The sequence below is a fragment of the Sapajus apella genome, unplaced genomic scaffold, assembly GCF_009761245.1.
Source record: "Sapajus apella isolate SASKATOON/1434 unplaced genomic scaffold, GSC_monkey_1.0 scaffold23, whole genome shotgun sequence".
Taxonomy (NCBI): Eukaryota; Metazoa; Chordata; class Mammalia; order Primates; family Cebidae; genus Sapajus; species Sapajus apella.
Window position 1 is genome coordinate 525,266 of NW_022436963.1, and position 12,473 is coordinate 537,738.

General features: G+C 46.9%; 1 protein-coding gene and 3 pseudogenes across 2 annotated transcripts in view; 2 read left to right on the forward strand and 2 right to left on the reverse strand.

Moving 5' to 3' along the window:
* The first annotated feature begins 247 nt into the window (after window positions 1–247).
* Window positions 248–1,198, forward strand: LOC116559257 (annotated as a pseudogene). Its single transcript, XR_004272396.1, has one exon. The product of XR_004272396.1 is annotated as a 60S ribosomal protein L15 pseudogene (transcript).
* A 2,639-nt stretch (window positions 1,199–3,837) lies between these two features.
* On the reverse strand, window positions 3,838–4,114 carry LOC116559258 (annotated as a pseudogene).
* Window positions 4,115–4,821: 707 nt separating this feature from the next.
* LOC116559585 lies at window positions 4,822–6,101 on the reverse strand (annotated as a pseudogene).
* Window positions 5,423–12,473, forward strand: part of ARIH2 (ariadne RBR E3 ubiquitin protein ligase 2) — a 69,171-nt gene continuing 62,120 nt past the window's right edge. Inside the window, exons 1-2 of the mRNA XM_032290641.1 lie at window positions 5,423–5,560; window positions 9,475–9,539. The gene's annotated coding sequence lies outside the window, so the exon portion shown is untranslated. The remainder of the gene's footprint in view (window positions 5,561–9,474; window positions 9,540–12,473) is intronic.

The following is a 12,473-nucleotide window of genomic DNA, read 5'->3' on the forward strand; positions in this document are numbered from 1 at the left end:
GTCTACCAACTCTCCTATGCAGCACTCCAAGTCAGGGTGGTAATTTTTATTTTTATTTTTGATGTATTTCCATCCAGTGCACTCACAGTGGTAATTTCATACTTATTTGTTGAACTATTCCACTAATTTTTGCATCTCCTATTAGAACAAAGCTCCTTGCCACAGGTATTGTGGTCCTCTTTACTCACCATATCTAACAACTTGGTGCCTGGCCTTTAGCCAGTCTGAAAGAACAAGGCATTTAAGAAATGTGATTTGGAGCTCTTTCCTTTCTGTCTGGCGGCAGCCATCAGGTAAGCCAAGATGGGTGCATACAAGTACATCCAGGAGCTATGGAGAAAGAAGCAGTCTGATGTCATGCGCTTTCTTCTGAGGGTCCGCTGCTGGCCATACCGCCAGCTCTCTGCTCTCCACAGGGCTCCCCGCCCCACCCGGCCTGATAAAGCACACTGACTGGGCTACAAGGCCAAGCAAGGTTACGTTACATATAGGATTCGTGTTCGCCATGGTGGCCGAAAACGCCCAGTTCTTAAGGGTGCAACTTACGGCAAGCCTGTCCATCATGGTGTTAACCAGCTGAAGTTTGCTCGAAGCCTTCAGTCTGTTGCAGAGGAGCGAGCTGGACGCCACTGTGGGGCTCTAAGAGTCCTGAATTCTTACTGGGTTGGCGAAGATTCCACATACAAATTTTTTGAGGTTATTCTCATCGATCCATTCCATAAAGCTATCAGAAGAAATCCTGACACCCAATGGATCACCAAACCAGTCCACAAACACAGGGAGATGCGTGGGCTGACATCTGCAGGCCGAAAGAGCGTGGCCTTGGAAAGGGCCATAAGTTCCACCACACTATTGGTGGTTCTCACTGGGCAGCTTGGAGAAGGTGCAATACTCTCCAGCTCCACCGTTACAGCTAATATAAGTAAAGTTTGTAAAATTCATACCTAATAAACAATTTAGGACAGTCATGTCTGCTTACAGGTGTTCTTTGTCTGTTAAAATTAGTCTGCTGATTGTTTCATGAATGCTTTGTCAAATTAAAGTGCAATAATGTTTGAAGACAATACGTGATATGGTGTATGTTGTTTCTAATAAGACAAACATTTTTGTCTTTGCTTTATCTTATTAGGGAGTTATATGTCAGTGTATAAAACATACTGTGTGGTATAATAGGTTTAAAATAAACTCTTTAAAAGAAGAAAAAAAAAAAAGAAATGCGATTTGGCGGTATCCATTACAATGTAAAATGAGCACAGGAGTTGACTGAGCAACTCCTTTATTTCCATTTCTAGAAATAAAATCCAAAACATGTTCACAACTATGCAAAAAGAACTTCAGGCTGTGGCTCACACCTATAATCCCACCACTTTGGGAGGCCAAGGCAGAAGAATTGCTTGAGCCCAGCAGTTTGAGACCAGCCTAGGCAATATAGTGGCACCCCACATCTATTTTAAAAAATTCTCCAGGTGTGGTGGTGCATGCCTGTAGTAGTCCCAGCTACTTGGGAGGCTGAGGCAGGAGAATCACTTGAGCCCAGGAGATTGAGGCTGCAGTGATTGTACCAATGCACTCCAGTCTGGGTGACAGAGCCAGACTCCATCTCAAAAAAAAAAAAAAAAAGAGGCCGGGCGCGGTGGCTCAAGCCTGTAATCCCAGCACTTTGGGAGGCTGAGGCGGTTGGATCACGAGGTCAAGAGATCGAGACCATCCTGGTCAACATGGTGAAACCCCGTCTCTACTAAAAATACAAAAAATTAGCTGGGCATGGTGGCGCGTGCCTGTAATCCCAGGTACTCAGGAGGCTGAGGCAGGAGAATTGCCTGAACTCAGGAGGCGGAGGTTGCGGTGAGCCGAGATCGTGCCATTGCACTCCAGCCTGGGTAACAAGAGCGAAACTCCGTCTCAAAAAAAAAAAAGAAAAGAAAAAAGAGGGTTGGGTGCTGTGGCTCACCCCTGTAATCCCAGCACTTTAGGAAGCTGAGCTGGGTGGATCACCTGACGTCAGGAGTTCAAGACCAGCCTGACCAACATGGAGAAACCATGGAGAAATACAAAAATTAGCTGGACATGGCAGTGCATGCCTGTCATCCTGTCATCTCAGCTATTAGGGAGGCTGAGGCATGAGAATTGCTTGAATCCAGGAGGTTGCAGTGAGTTGAGATCACACGACTGCACTTCAGCCTGGGAAATAGAGCGAGAATCTGTTTCAAAAAAGCTTTTGCCCTTGGAACCCAGCCACCATGTCACCAGGAAGCAAAGGCCACATGGAGAGATCATGCATGTGTATTTTCTGGCTGATAGCCCCAGCTAGGCCTCCAGCTGCCATCAACTGCCAGAAGTATGAGTAAACAACTCTGCTTATGATTCCACTAACCAGCCTTTGAGTCTTCTAGCTGAGGCCCCTACATGTGGAGCTTAGATAAATCATTCCTACTGTGGCCTGTCTGGATTCCTGTCCCAAAGAAACCACGAGAGACTGTATATTTTACACGCATTCACATTTTATTTTATTTTTTCTTTTTTGAGACAAAGTTACACTGTCGCCCAGGCTGGAGTGCAGTGGCACAATCTCGGTTCACTGCAATCTCTGCCTCCCAGGTTGACACGATTCTTCCTGCCTCAGCCTCCTGAGTAGCTGGAATTACAAGTACACACCACCATGCCCGGCTAATTTTTGTATATTTTAGTAGAGACAGGGTTTTGCCATGTTGGTCAGGCTAGTCTGGAACTCCTGATCTCAGGTGATCCGCCTGCCTTGGTCTCCCAAAGTGCTAGGATTACAAGCGTGAGCCACCGCGCCCAGCCCCTATCCTATTTTTATCACTTGAGTATATCACGAATACCTTTCCTTGTCAATTGATGCCTTAGAACAATGTATTTTTTTTTTTTTAATTTTTTGAAGACAGGTTCTGGCACTGTCTCCCAGGCTAGAGTGCAGTGGCCCAATCTCTTGCTCACTGCAGCCTCCACCTCCTGGGTCTGAAGTGATCCTCCCATCTCAGCCTCTAGAGTAGCTGGAGCTACAGGCATATCTAGTTAACTTGTATTTTTTGTAGAGACAGGGTTTCACCATGTTGCCCAGGCTGGTCTTGAACTCCTAGGCTCAAGTGATCCATCTGCCTCAGCCTCCCAAAGTGCTGGAATTACAGGCCTGAGCCACTATGTCCGGCCAAAACATTTTTTTCATTCATAAGTTTATTTACACACATATCTAGTATGCCATATGAGTTCGAGTTTCATCCATTTTCCAGAGACTGCACCTCTTAAAATGCTCTTCATGGCTGGGCATGGTGGTTCACGCCTGTAATTAGCTGGATGTAGTGGCATATGCCTGTAATCCCAGCTACTCAGGAGGCTGACACAAGAGAATCGCTTGAACCTGAGAAGCAGAGGTTGTGGTGAGCCAAGATTGAGCCACTGCACTCCAGCCTGGGTGACACAGCAAGACTCTGTCTCAAAAAAAAAAAAAAAGAAAAGAAAAGCTCTTCATATCTGTTAAATGGAGAACTGAAACATCCTTATTTTTTTATTTTATTTTTTTTTGAGACGGAGTTTCGCTCTTGTTACTCAGGCTGGAGTGCAATGGCGCAATCTCGGCTCACCGCAACCTCTGCCTCCTGGGTTCAGGCAATTCTCCTGCCTCAACCTCCTGAGTGGCTGGGATTACAGGCACGCGCCACCATGCCCAGCTAATGTTTTGTATTTTTAGTAGAGACGGGGTTTCACCATGTTGACCAGGATGGTCTCGATCTCTTGACCTCGTGATCCACCCGCCTCAGCCTCCCAAAGTGCTGGGATTACAGGCTTGAGCCACCGTGCCCGGCCAACATCCTTATTTTTAAAGCAGTTGATGTCTTACTATAAAGAAGTGTGCAGCAAATCCAGATCCAAAGTACAAACACATCATGGCTAGTAACAGCCTCTTGTTTTGCACTGTAAGTGGCACATTCTTCCCAGGGTCCTCCTCATAGTGGCAACTATGTAACACAGAAGTTGTGAACCTCTGGATGCGCTGGCCCAACATAGCGCTGCTGGAAGCTCTGCGAAAGGTGCAGAGACCGAGGACGGAATAAATGGCTGCACCTCACCAAGAGCTTTTTTTCATGACCCGTCAAAACTTTTTTTTTTTTTTTTGTAGGCATGGAATCTCACTATGTTGCCCAGGCTGGCCTCCAACTCCTGGGCTCAAGCGATCCTCTCACCTTGGCTTCCCAAAGTGCTGGGTTTAGCAGCGTGAGCCACCATGCTCCACCAACCAGTATGATTTATTTTGTTGGCAAAGTGAAAGAAAGTTTATTAGAGAAGTAAAGAAACAAAGAAATTGCTACTCCGTAGGCAGAGCAGCCCACCCAGCACGATTTTTAATGGCTTTCTACATTGTATGGCTTGTTATTGCTGTTTTGAGATAAGGTCTCCTTGTGTCATCGAGGCTGGACTGCAGTGGCGCCATCTCAGTGCACTGCAGCCTCGTCCTCCCCAGCTCAAGTGATTCTATCACCTCAGCCTCCTGAGTAGGTGGGACCACAGGCGTGTGTCACTTCACCCAGCTAATTTTTAAATTTTTTGTAGAGAAGAGAGGGGTCTCAGTATATCAAACTCTTGGGCTCAAGCGATCCTCCCATCTTGGCCTCCCAAAGTGCTGGGATTACAGGCATGAGCCACAGCGACTGGCCAGTATAGGTATCTTGAATGTGTATATAAGGGACTCGAGTATAGTTGGAAATGATCTGATTTGTTGCCTGTGGAATTGCACACTCCGGAGCCTTCCTAACAACAGCGGCTTCTAATGGGCATTTCCACTGTGGTGCAGCAACAATCTGAGTGAGGCTCCATCTCTAGCCACACTATTTGACAACCGGCCCCAGAAGGTAACTGGAAGTCATCATGACAATTCCTACACTGTAAAAAGAAACTGCAAGCAAGGCAGTTAAGATACAATCTTGCACGGTGAGCGTTAAGTCGGAGAACTGGGCGGCGAACGAGGCCGAGGCGGGGGAAGCGAAAGCCTGGTGTGGCTGCGGCTCTGGGGCCACCCAGCGACCGCCTCTGGGTGCAGGCCCCAGCTCCCCTCTGACCAGATAGCGGCCGGGAAACAATGGTCCTCTATCCACTCCACCGACGCCAGGATGTCCCCTCCGTGCCCGACCCTGGAGTACAAACAGTGATATGGGAAGCCGGTAAGAAACGCGCTGGTTAACATCACCTCGGAGGGAGACGCTGGTAGACGAATGGTGTGGCTCCCCACGCGGTCGGAGCCTGCAGTATCCTGTCAAACTCTGGGTCAGAGCGCCAAGTTGCAAGGAGGCGGCGCTAAAGGGGCTCTCTAGTCAGGAGCCTGCCGCGACCTGAGAGACCGTGGGTCGACCCCAGTCCGGAAGTGACGCAACGGCGCCAAGCACTTCCGGAGCTGCGGAGACCGCTCCTGTGGAGGAAGCAGCGCGGGCTTGACCGGCGTCGGCCTGCCGTCTCTGCTGCCGCTGTGCCTCAATCCGATCCCTCTGGCCCGGCCTGACCCGGTCTGGCTTGCCCAGGCTCAGCGGCCGGGGAGCCGCAGCTCCCGGTAAGTGCGCGGCGCACGTCGCGGCCTTGTTTACCTTGGCGGGCCAGTAAGTGGGGGGGGGGGGGCCTCTCCGCGCGCCTCCCCGGCCTGGCCCGGACTCCGCCTTCGCAGGCCCGGGCGCTCCTAGCCGCCCGTACACTGTTCGAGCGTTCCCGGCCGTCAGCGGAGTGACGGCCGGGCGCCCAGCGACTCTCTGCCTTTTTTACTCTCACAGCCTTTTCAGCTCGCGGAGAGGTCGGAGGCCACCGCCTCTGACCAACTGGTGCCGGCACATATGGGCCCTTCCTGCCTGGCGCGGCGGGTAAACGCGCGGCCTCGGGGCTCCCCACTCGAGTCGTCTTTGGTAGCTCTCGCAGCGCTGCCCGCGCGGTTTAACGCCCGTCTGTGGAGGGTATCCTCAGCGCGTGGGCTCCGAGTCCGCACGGATATCCCGGAGACCACGACGCCACAGGGGACATGCGGCCCCGGAGCTGGGCAGCCCCCTTGCCCGACGCTGCTTGGGCAGCCGGTTCTCGGATGACTTTGCCTTAGTACTGTTCATTCCCAGGGCCCATAGAACTTTCTGTCATAGCGGACATGTTCTATACCTCTGCTGTTCAGTATGGTAGCTGCTAGCCACACGTGGCCATTAAACATTTGACCTGTAGGCTAGTGCACCTGGGAAACGAAATTTTAAATTTTACTTAATTTTTAAGTGTAATTAAATTTAAACAACCACATGTGGCTAGTGGTCACCGTGTTAGACAAGACAGTTGCAGAGTGTAGTATTTTGGAACGCAATTGCTGATTTCTAGTTTTGTGCCAAGTTTTTCTTCAGAGGTGTAGTTAGTAAATGATCGTAAAGCACTAATGATCATATCTGAAGTGAACGTCATCAGACTCATTAAAACTTCTGTGCTCTGTTCGTGGTCATCACGGGTGAGCAAGCCCAGGGTGGTTGTATGGTCTTCTGAACATGTGACTTTGGCTCTGGAGGAAATTTTTTTTTTTTTTTTTGGTGGGCGGGACAGAGTTGCTGTCACCAGGCTGGAGTGCAGTGGCGGCGATCAGAGCTAAGTGCAGTCTCGCCCTTCTGGGCTCAAACGGTCCTCCTGCCTCAGCCTCCCAAGTATGTGAGACCACAGGCACACACCACCACACCTGGCTAATTTTAAAAATATTTTGTGGGTTCGGGGGTCTTTTTTTCTCACGTGGGTAAACTGGAGACGGAGTTTCGCTCTTGTTAACCCAGGCTGGAATGCAATGGCGCGATATCGGCTCACCGCAGCCTCTGTCTCCTGGGTTCAAGCAATTCTCCTGCTTCAGCCTCCCGAGTAGCTGGGACTACAGGCATGTGCCATCATGCCCAGCTAATTTTTGTATTTTAGTAGAGACGGGGTTTCACCATGTTGACCAGGATGGTCTCCATCTCTTGACCTCGTGATCCACCTGTCTCGGCCTCCCAAAGTGTTGGGCGTGAGCCACCGCGCCCGGCCGATGCAGGATTTTAATAGGTTGCCTAGGCTGGTCTTGAAGTGCTGGGCTCCAGCGGTCCTCCCACTTTGACCTCCTGAAGTGCTGGGATTAGAGGTGTGAGCCACTGTGCCTGACCTTTAAAAATTTTTTTTAGAGACAGGGCCTCACTGTGTCACCCAGGCTGGAGTGCAGTGGGGTGATCATGGCTTACTGCAATCTTGGACTCAAGTAATCCTTCTTTCAACTTCTTGAGCAACTAGGACTACAGGGGTGTGCCACCGTGCCCCACTAATTTTTAAGATTCTGTTTTTGTAGAGACAGCATTTGGCAATGTTGCCCAGGTTGGTCCTGAACTCCAAAAACAATTTCTATTAATGCCATTTCTTCCTGGGATGTAGGGATAATATTTAAGTCTCAAAGGAAATGAAAATGTTACTGTCAGTTATGTTACTAAAGAAATACATACTGCTCCCTTGGAACAAGGTCAGTATTTTTTCAAGTAGAATTTGGATATTTAACTTTGCGATGATTAAAAATTAAATTGTCATTTAAATCTGTGCCTAGAACACTTAGTATGAAATGGAGTTTTCTTTTTTTTTTTTTTTTTTTTGAGGAGCTTGGAGTTTTCCCCACCTAAATATTTGGTTGGTGAGCAGCTGTGGGCAATTTCTTTTCTTTTCCTTTCTTTTCTTTTTTCTTCTTCTTTTCTTTTTTTGAGATGGAATCTCACTCTATTGCCCAGGCTAGAGTGCAGTGATGCAATCTTGATTCACTGCAGCCTCCATCTCCCAGATTCAAGCAGTTCTCCTGCCTCAGCCTCCCAAATAGCTGGGATTAGAGGAGTGCAGCCACTATGCCCAGCTAATTTTTGTGTCTTTTATAGCGGTGAGTTTTCACCATGTTGCCCAGGCTGGTCTTGAACTCTTGTGCTCAGGCCATCTACCCACCTTGGCCTCCCAAACCAAAGTGTTGGGATTAATAACTCGTGTGAGCCACCACACCTGGCCCTGGGACTTTTTTTTTTTTTTTTTTTTTTTGGAGATAGGGTCTCTCTGTCACCTAGACTGGAGTGCAGTGGCTCAATCTTGGCTCACCTCAGCCTCAACCTCCTGGGCCCAGGAGATCCTTTTACCTCAGCCCCCTAAGTTGCTGGGACTACAGGCATGTACCACCATGACATTTATGAGTAAAGTGACATAAATGAACCATGACCCAATGAGTAAAGTGAGATGTGAAATATTAGTATTATTCTGTGTTAGATTACCGCAGTTGAGGTGACTTTATAGTAAAAGTTCAATTTTAAATCAGTTACAATTTGCTTTGTCAATGTGTACATAACATTTAGGATTGAAATTGTGGTAATTACTGTAGAGAATCTGAAGGATAGAAGTATTGGAGTAAAGAAGTGGGCTTTCAGCTGGATGAGGTAGAGGTTACAGTGAGCTGAGATTGCAACACTGCTCTCCAGCCTGGGTGACAGAGGGAGACCCTGTCTAAAAAAAAAAAAAGAAAAAAAGTAGTCTTTCAAACTGAGAGAGAGGAGAGAGAGAATTGAGCATTAATGTCTATTACTAGTACCCCAGGTTAAATTATTTCTACCTGTTTACTTCGAATACTTTTTTTTTTTTTTTTTTTTTTTTGCCTTGAGACATAGTTTTGCTTTTGTTGCCCAGGCTAGAGTACAGTGGCATGATCTCAACTCACCATAACCTCCACCTCCTGGGTTCAAACTATAGTCCTGCCTCAGCCTCCTAAATAGCTGGGATTAGAGGCACGCACCACCACGCCTGGCTAATTTTGTATTTTTAGTAGAGATGGGGATTTCTGTGTTGGTCAGGCTGATCTCAAACTCCTGACCTCAGGTGATCCACCTGCCTCAGCCTCCGAAAGTGTTCTGGGATTACAGGCGTGAGCCACTGTGCCTGGCTACTTTCTTTCTTTCTCTCTCTCTCTCTTTTTTTTTTTTTTTTTTTTGTTGAAGTCTCTTATTACCCAGGCTGGAATGCAGTGACACGATCTCAGCACACTGTAGCCTCTGTCACCCTAGTTCAAGCGATTCTCCTGCCTCAGCCTCCTGTGTAGCTGGGATTACAGGTGCCTGCCACCATGCCCGGCTGATTTTTGTGTTTTTAGTAGAGATGGTGTTTCGCCATGTGGGTCAGGCTGGTCTCGAACTCCTGACAGGTGATCTGCCTGCCTCAGCCTCCCAAAGTGCTAGGATTACAGGTGTGAGCCACCACACCCACTGGAATACTTTCTTTTTTTAGAAGGTCATGTAACTCTTGTTAGTATAATTATGATATGGATTTTTGTTGGCACTTAAAAGAAGTTCGTAATAGTTGCTCTATTCCTTGTTACTTGTTCTTTAAAATACCTTAGCTTTAAACAACAACAAAAAAAACTTGCAAAATCACTATACCAGTTTTAAAAATATACATGTAATTCTCTTTTCATTTTAGATGGAAATCATATTACATAGACTATTTGGGTGACATATGCCTGAGAGATCTCCCAAGAATTACAGGTATTTTTAACTTAAAGATTAACTTTTTCTCCAAAGAAAAAACGCCATAGTTAAGTTTAGTTGTGACTAAGTGGCTCTACCATACAAAAGAGTTTGTTAAAAGTCAGACTGCAAACATCATTTAATAGGTTTTTTTTAGGCCGGGCGCGGTGGCTCAAGCCTGTAATCCCAGCACTTTGGGAGGCCGAGGCGGGTGGATCACGAGGTCAAGAGATCGAGACCATCCTGGTCAACATGGTGAAACCCCGTCTCTACTAAAAAAAAATACAAAAAATTAGCTGGGCATGGTGGTGCGTGCCTGTAATCCCAGCTACTCAGGAGGCTGAGGCAGGAGAATTGCCTGAACCCAGGAGGCGGAGGTTGCGGTGAGCCGAGATCGCGCCATTGCACTCCAGCCTGGGTAACATGAGTGAAACTCTGTCTCAAAAAAAAAAAGGTTGTTTTTTTTTTTTTTAAGAAATGGGAGCATTTATAGTTAACATATCAACTTAAATATACTGATATTTTTATTATATAAAAATGTGACTCTAGGGTGAGCGTAATGGCTCATGCCATGTAATCCCAGCGTTTTTTAAGGCCAAGGCAGGAGGATCGCTCAGGGCCAGGAGTTCGAGACCAGCCTTAACAACCTAGGAATACCCTGTTTCTTTTTTCTTTTTTTTTCCTTGGAGATGGAGTCTTGCTCTGTCACCCCCGCTGGAGTGCAATGGCATGATCTTGGCTCACTGCAACCTCTGCCTTCCGGGTTCAAGCAATTCTCCTGCCTCAGCTTCCTGAGTAGCTGGGACTACAGGCGCCCACCACCACACCCGCTAATTTTTGTATTTTTAGTAGAGATGGGGTTTTACCATATTGGCCAGGCTGATCTGGAAGTCCTGACCTTGTGATCCAACCGCCTCGGCCTCCCAAATTGCTGAGATTACAGGTGTGAGCCACCGTGCCTGGCCAGTAAAACCCTGTTTCTACAAAAAATAAAATTAGCCAGGTGTTGGGGTGACATGTACCTGTAGTCCCAGCTACTCAGGAGGCTAAGGCAGGAAGATCTCTTGAGCCCAGGAGTTGGAGGCTGCAGTGGACCATGATCATGTCATTACATCCCAGACTGGGTGACAGAGTAAAACCCTGTCTCAGGGTAAAAAAAAAAAAAAAAAAAAAGATTCCACAGTCCTTTAGACTGGTTACATATTCAGTACAAATTCTTTTTCCTTTTGGTAGAGATGGGTCTCATTATGTTGCCCAGGCTGGTTTGGAACTCCTGGTTATGAATGATCCTCCAGCCTCAGCCTCCCAAAGTATGGGGATTATGATACAATGTGAGCCACTGTACTTGGGCCTTTTTTTTTTTTTTTTTTTTTTTTGAGACAGAATCTGTTGCCTAGGCTGGAGTGTCCTGGCATTAGTGGCATGATCTCACTACAGCCTTGACCTTCTAGGTCCAAGCAGTCTTTTCACATAGCGAGGACTACAGGCGTGTGACCACTGTGCCCATCTTATTTCGTTTATTTATTTTTTTGAGACAGTGTCTCACTCTCTTGCCCAGGCTGGAGTGCAGTGGCATGATCTTGGCTTACTGCAACCTCTGCCTCCCTGGTTCAAGTGATTCTCCTGCCACAGCCTCCCAAGTATCTGGAATTGCAAACCCAAATTGCAAATTGGGTTTTCTTTTCTTTCTTTCTTTTTTTTTTTTGAGTTGGAATATTGCTCTGTCACCAAGGCTAGAGTGCAGTGGTGCGATCTTGGCTCACTGCAACCTCTGCCTCCCGGGTTCAAGTGGTTCTCCTGTGCCAGTCTCCTGAGTAGCTGGGATTACAGGTGTGCACAACCACACCTGGCTAATTTTTGTATTTTTAGTAGAGATGGGGTTTCACCATGGTCAGGCTGATCTCTAACTCATGACCTCATGATCCGCCCACCTTGGCCTCCCAAAGTGTTGGGATTACAGGCGTGAGCCACCATGCCCAGCCTAATTTTTGTATTTTTAGTAGAGATGGGATTTTGCCATGTTGGCTAGGCTGGTCTTGATCTCCTGGCCTCAGGTGTTCTGCCCACCTCCGTCTCCCAAAATGCTGGGATTATTATTGTTTTTTAATTTTCTGTAGCAACGTGGTCTCACTAGGTTGTTCAGGTGGGTCTTGACCTTTTGGCTTCAAGGAATCCTCTCATCTCAGCTCTCAAAGTTCTGGAATTGTAGTTGTGAGCCAGCACACCTGGCCCTCAGTCTTTGTTTTAGGTTATGGTTGGTTGTTTTTTTCAGACAGAATATCTACTTCAAGTAGGCTTTACATTTACTTTTGTATTTAATCCAGATTTGTTTATATAAGTTGTTTACATACTATTAAATCCAAATGCTCTTGGACTTTAAGGTTCTGTTAGTTTTAGATTTAAATCATTAGTTGATTTTTTTTTTTGTTTTTGTTTTTTTTTTGAGATGGAGTTTTGCTCTTGTTGCCCAGGCTCACTGCCAATTCCTTCTCCTGGATTCAAGGATTCTCCTGCCTCAGCCTCCCAAGTAGCTGAGATTATAGGCACTCACCACCATGCCCGCTAGTTTTTGTATTTTTAGTAGAGATGGGGTTTCACCATGTTGGCCAGGCTGATATGGAACTCTTGACCTTGTGATCCACCCACTTTGGCCTCCCAAAGTGCTGGGATTACAAGCCTGAGCCACCATACCCAGCCAGATTTAAATCATTAGTTGATACTGTTCTTGCAGATCATCCCTTGAAATAGTACTTGTATAGAAAAGTTTGTCGGTGTTTGCCACAGTCTTCTGTAAGTTGAAGTTAGGATTTGTGATTTTCACTTTCTCAACTAGTATTCTCTTTATTCATATGTAGTGGAGTAACATTTTGCTATCATGGACATTTTTTTTTTTTTTTTGAGACTGAGTTTCATTCTTGTGTGTGTGTGTGTGTGTGTGTGTGTGTGTGTGTG